Source organism: Triturus cristatus, chromosome 6, assembly GCF_964204655.1.
Source record: "Triturus cristatus chromosome 6, aTriCri1.1, whole genome shotgun sequence".
NCBI classification, from domain to species: domain Eukaryota; kingdom Metazoa; phylum Chordata; class Amphibia; order Caudata; family Salamandridae; genus Triturus; species Triturus cristatus.
The window spans coordinates 896,352,783-896,359,277 of NC_140589.1; the positions used below are offsets into that span (position 1 = coordinate 896,352,783).

Genomic DNA, 6,495 nt, shown 5'->3' on the forward strand with positions numbered 1-6,495 from the left:
AGTGGGATTCCCCAGCGAAGTGGTGAGCGACCGCGGCACGAACTTTATCTCCAGGTACATGCGGTCCCTGTGGCAACAGTGCGGGGTCACTTACAAGTTCACGACCCCCTATCACCCTCAGGGGAACGGACTGGTTGAGCGGTTCAACCGAACATTAAAAGGGATGATCCAGGGCCTGGAAGAACCCCTCAGGCGGAAATGGGATGTCCTGCTGCCCTGCCTCCTGTTTGCCTATCGGGAGGTCCCGCAGAAATCCCTGGGGTTCAGCCCGTTTGAACTATTGTATGGACACCCGGTCCGCGGACCGCTCAGCCTGGTCAAGGAGGGCTGGGAGATGAAACCCCGAGGCGCCCCTCCTGACGTCTACCGATACCTCCTGACCCTCCGAAACCAGACCCGCAAGTTCCGAGCCATGGCCGAAGCCAACCTCGAGGCCAGCCAGGAGGACATGAAGCGGTGGTACGATCGCAACACCTCTACTGTAGAATTCGAGCCAGGTCAGAAAGTATGGGTCATGGCCCCGGTCGAACCCGGCGCCCTCCAGGACAAGTGGACCGGGCCCTTCAAGGTGGTGGAGAAGAAAAGTCCCGTCACATACCTGGTCGATCTGGAGTCCCCCCGGAACCCCCTCCGGGTCCTACATGCTAACAGGCTAAAACCCCACTTCGCCCGGACCGAACTGAGCCTGCTGCTGGCGACCGACGAGGGGGGCGAGGACGACTCCGAGCCCTTGCCCGACCTCTTGCAATCCGACATTCACGATGGACCGATCGAAGGGGTCCAACTCGCCTCGTCCCTGACCCCGGAACAGCGCAACGACTGCCAGCAATTACTGCGGGACTACGCAGCCCTCTTCTCTCTCACCCCGGGGGTGACCCACTGGTGCGTCCACGACGTCGACACCGGGGAGAGCCCCCCCATACGACACAGAGCCTACCGGGTGCCTGACCGAGTGCGGGCCTGCATCCAGGCCGAAGTAGCGAAGATGCTGGCCCTGGGGGTCATCGAGCCTTCCGACAGCCCGTGGGCCAGCCCTGTCGTCCTGGTGCCCAAGGCCGCAGCTCCCGGTCACCCCCCGGAGTTGCGATTCTGCGTGGACTACCGAGCCCTGAATGCAGTAACCAAGACAGACGCACACCCGATACCCCGGGCCGACGAACTCATCGACCGCCTAGGGGCCGCTCGCTACTTGAGCACGCTGGACCTCACCGCCGGGTACTGGCAAATCCAGCTCACCCCCGGCGCACAAGAAAGATCCGCCTTTTCGACTCCGGATGGGCATTACCACTTTCGGGTGATGCCCTTCGGAATGAAGAACGCCCCGGCCACCTTCCAGAGACTGGTGAACAAGGTTTTGGCCGGGCTTGAGGCCTTCAGCGCGGCCTACTTAGATGACATTGCCGTGTACAGCAACCACTGGGCCGAGCACCTCCGTCACCTGAAGGCCGTCCTGGCCGCCCTCCAGCAGGCCGGGCTCACAATCAAGGCCAGCAAATGCCAAATCGGCCACGGATCCGTGACCTACCTGGGCCATCAAGTGGGGAGCGGGCAGGTGGCCCCCCTCCAAGCGAAGATAGAGGCCATTAAGACCTGGGAACCCCCCACTACCCAGACCGCTGTCCGGGCCTTCCTGGGCCTCACCGGATACTACCGGCGGTTTATCCGGGACTATGGGAGCATTGTTGGCCCCCTCACAGAGTTAACGTCCAAAAAGCAGCCCAAGAAGGTACACTGGACACCCCGCTGCCAAACAGCCTTCGACACCCTAAAAACAGCCATGTGTACTGCTCCGGTGCTGCAGGCCCCGGACTACCAGAAGGAGTTCGTAGTACAGACGGACGCCTCCGAGTATGGGATCGGGGCCGTCCTATCCCAAGCCGACGAAAAGGGGCTCGACCGACCAGTGGCCTTCATCAGCCGACGACTACTGCCCCGAGAGCAACGCTGGAGCACTATTGAGCGCGAGGCCTTCGCTGTGGTGTGGGCCCTCAAGAAGCTCCGGCCCTACCTCTTTGGCGCCCACTTCCGGGTCCAGACCGACCACCGGCCCTTGCAATGGTTAATGCGAATGCGGGGCGAGAACCCCAAGCTGCTGCGTTGGTCCATCTCGCTACAAGGGATGGACTTTGACGTCGAACACCGGCCCGGCAATGACCACGCCAACGCCGACGGCCTGTCCCGCTTCTTCCGCCTTGACGAGGAGAATCCCCAAGGAGATGGGTGACTCTCCATGCCTTCGGCTGGGGGGGACGCCTGTTGGACCCGGCCTCGTGGCGTGGTCCTTAACCCCCTGGATTGGGCCCGTTCCCCGCCCCGGCCGTCACGGGCCACCCGTCTGAACTGCACCAAGGCCCTTCACCCGGAGCTGCACGTGGTCGCATACTCCTCGTGGCTCCGCCATCTTGTTGGCCTCCACGTCACGCCGTGCACCAGCCGGCGCGGCCCCGCTCAACCCGGCCTCGACCCCAGCGAAGCCCCGACATCGAGGCACCACGAACTAGCCAGGGGGTGCCGCAGGAACCATTCATCGCCCCCGGCGGAGGACAGTATCGATGGGACCCCCAACTGTCCTCCCCTCTCGAGGTGTGATCGCCCTGCAACTCCCATGGGCCTGGCGCCTCTCCTGCTGGGCGTCTGGCCACCTCCACCCGGCCACTCCGCCCCCTCGGGCGCATATGTCCGGACATCAAAGGGCTCCAGACCTATATCTGGGGCGACCCCACCACAGCTCGGCAGTTGTATCCCGGAGTCGAGAGCCCTGCTGATTGAATCGCGGCTGACCCTACGGAGAAGAACTCTTGTCGGAACCATCACGAGCCCTGCTGACTGCGTCGCGGCTCCTTCTTGTGCACCCTTTCTGAACCACCTGGAACATCGGAGCCCTGCTGACGCTGTCGCGGTCCAACCTCGCTGAAACCTTCCTCGGAGCCCTGCTGACGACGTCGCGGCTCGAGCTGAGCAGAAACCATCTTGAGAGCCCTGCTGATTGAATCGCGGCTCTCCACGAACTGTACGCCAGAGCCCTGCTGACGCCGTCGCGGCTCGACCCATCCCAGATCCGGAGGTCCTCCAGCTTGAGGATAAGAACTGGGCCCCAGGTACCCTCGTACCGCACTCCTGCCAAAGACTGTCCCGCTACCCCTACCCTTCCAAAGAGACACTGAGACTTTTGGTGGATCCCTCGATCCCTTCGGGTAAATATTGACCTCGTAACCTTTTTATTGCTGATAAAGAATTGCTTGTCACCAGACAACCTCCTTGAGTCCTGTGTGGTGGTGTTACTGTGCTAGTACGTAATAGGAGAAGCATCTCACAGGGGACTTCTCGGCAGCGCTCGGCTACTTCGTGCAGTGAGGGGGCCCCCCTTGGTGGTCTCACCGACTCCTCGGGGTCCGCCCTCCAACAACACTCAAGTACCTCAAGGAAGTTCTTTCACTATTGTAAATTTTGTATTCTATGCCTGTACAAGTGTCATCCCAGTGTGTTTTTGAGTGACTGCCATCTATTGCTGTATTCTACCTCTTCTTGTATCTCTTTTGCTTCTGCAACATGTACATTTGTAACATTTTCCTCATGTAATGTAACTGGTCCTATTGTGAAGCGCTCTGACACCTTTGGGTAAAGTCCACGCTGTATAAAAATGCATAAATAAATAAATGTCCAGGAAAGGGAGTCTCCTGTTTTTCTCTCTTTTTCTGTCCTAGGTATCTATCCCACTCAGAAAAGAGGCGCTGGTGCCCCAATCCATAAATTGGCCATGTGGTCAGTGGCGTACACCCAGGGAGGCCCCTAAGTTTGCCGCCCTGTACAAGTAAGAGCTGGGGTTGGTGTGGGGGTGGTGGAAGAGGGATGACTTGTTCTGGGGAGGACAGGGGGACAAGACTTGCTCACCTCCGCCGCCCCCAAAAACAGTGCCACCCGGGGTGGACCGCCCCCTCTAGCTATGCCACTGCATGCGGTAGCCTAGAATGGCTTAATTTGTAGAGAACAACAAAGTCAAAACAATTGTAAAAAATACCACAGACTTCGGAGAGGCGTGGTTGTTGTGAGCCAAGGAGATAAAACAGACACTAAAAGCAGTGCTTTAAGTGGGCTGGGTCTCACCGGTGCTGAGCACCGGCAGTTTTTTTAATGGGGGCCTCGAAACAGGTCTCTATGGGCTCTGTTTTGTGCCCTGGCACGGGAGGTCCGTTTTTTTTCGTACTGGCGTGACATTGATGTGCACTGCTCACACAGTTCACTTCTCACTAGTGGAGAAATTACGGCATGGAGTCATGCCAGGTCGCGTTTTAGGGGAAGGGAAATCCTTTAAAGAGAGTAATTTTCTCTCTGGATTTCCCTTCTCTTTTTGAAACTCAGGAGCAGCACCATTGTCGTGGTGTCACCAGGGACTTAAGTGGAAGCTTTTTCAATTCAAGCCATAGTTGCAGCTTATTTATCTTATGCAACTAACAACCATTGACAAAGCCAATAGTTCTGACTTGTTTCAGGTATGATGTTACTTTTATTATGATATATCTGGATGCAATGACAGAAATAGCAAAATACAAGTTGGGCAGCACACAATGCTAAGCATAGATTTTTAGTTTACGTGTTTTAACCCACGCCCTTAATTACATTGGCCACGCCCCTTTGAGAGACCAGTCAGTTTTTTCATCCCACTTAAAGCCCTGACTAAAAGCATACGCATACAATATGGCACAGCCCAAAAACTATGAAGCTTACAGGAAAGAGTAAGTCAATGCATTAAAGATCTGGTTTAAAGTGTTGCGCACAAAGAACAGTGTAACCAGGTCCACATAGTTCCCAAGTCAGGAGCTCAAAAAGGGTGGGGGTTACAATATTGTGCAACATTTTTACCCACAATCATGTGTGACGTAGGTCCTGTTTGAAAGGGAACATGCTCCTCACAGGGAGTTCTAATGACAGGAAGTACCAGAGGGGCATATTATCAAGACAGCGCTATGAAATTATCGCTGCTTTTGCGTCCGTTTTCGGGTGAAAAGCGGCGATAATTTCATCGCCTTATCAGCAAAGACACGCTGTCGCGTGTTTAGCTGACTTAGTGCCCGTTTCCAGCATGCCTAACTGTGCATCGCTAATGAGATGCAAAGTAGGCGTGGCTGTGAAACCAACCAGGGAAAATATCGCGAAGGCAGCTTTGCGATATTAACAAGCTAGGATAGCGATTTTTTAAATCGCGTTAAGTATGCCTTAACGCAGGAATTTAACGTCTGTTAAATTCCTGACTAAGGCATACTTAACATGGGGGGTGGATTCTGTGGCTAAGACCACAGTCCCTATCATCTAGGACATTGCCGTTTTCCACCATGGAAAACGGCGATATCCACACTATCTCTGGAATTTTTATCGCCTCGGCGATGCACGTTGTTGATAACGCGCTCACCGGGCGATAAATTCCAGAGATAGCCGCCGATACATATGCAAGCGCTTAGCGCGCTTTGCGATATTTATCGCCGGCCCTTGTTAATATGCCCCATAGTGCGGCTAACCTAAAGATCACTTGGGGGCATATTATCAAGGGCGGCGTTCAAAATTATCGCCGGTTTAGCGGCAGAAAACTGCCGCTAAAGCGGCAATAATGGGCTTGATAATATGCCCTTGAGAATTCCAATAGAAGTCCATGTTCTGGTGTCAACATGGGCTTCTATTGGAATTCTCTGCAGCATATAATCAAACCCATTATCGCCGCTTTAGCGACAGTTTTCTGCCGCTAAAGCGGCGATCATTTTAACGCCGTTTCTTGATAATATGCCCCGTAGTACCCTACTAATTTCTCCTTCATGTTCTCCTTCGCAGAATGTTGCGCTGGATATCTTCTTGCCATTTTCTGGCTTGTACTAGCGTGTGTTTATTCTTCACTGCGTCGCTGCACCATGAAGTACCACAGGCAATAATAGCATGCCCGACGCTGTTACTGCGTGAAGATGGCGGCGAGGTCACCGGTGGCAGCATCCAGCCGTTGGTTTGAAGGCCTTTGCAAATGGTATTAAACTGCGACATGTTTCAACAAGCTTGGAATAATGCGAGATGCCGCGAAATATGAACACGACGATGTCAAATAAGCCATAAAGAGGCTTCCACCAAAACTCTATGACGGAAACAATTTTTGAACTCAGCGAGCCTTGGATCTGGCAGCCGAACATCAAAATCCTCCCAAAAGACATGTGGACAAAATATGAGGAGGATGATTACTACCTCACACCACACCTTAAGGAGGTTATCCGTGAAAGGAAAGAGAAACAACAATGGGCGAATGAATAAGTCACTTATGCAAGCTACTTGCTGTTGTCTCCTTAAAAGATGGAAAATTATGCTGTACATTTCCTTTGACATTCTTCAGCAAGAGTCATTTTTCAGTTTTTGCAACAAAGATGTCAAGCAGCGCTAGGACACTCCTTGCAGTAGCTTGGCGCTTTATACATTTCATCATTCGTTCACGCCCGATTGCAAAATCATTGACCATATTGCATG

The 6,495-nt window shown here is 54.1% G+C and overlaps 1 pseudogene; it reads left to right on the plus strand.

Annotated features, from left to right (window-relative positions):
* The first annotated feature begins 5,948 nt into the window (after positions 1–5,948).
* On the plus strand, positions 5,949–6,285 carry LOC146820755 (cytochrome b-c1 complex subunit 7 pseudogene; annotated as a pseudogene).
* The last annotated feature ends 210 nt before the right edge of the window (positions 6,286–6,495 follow it).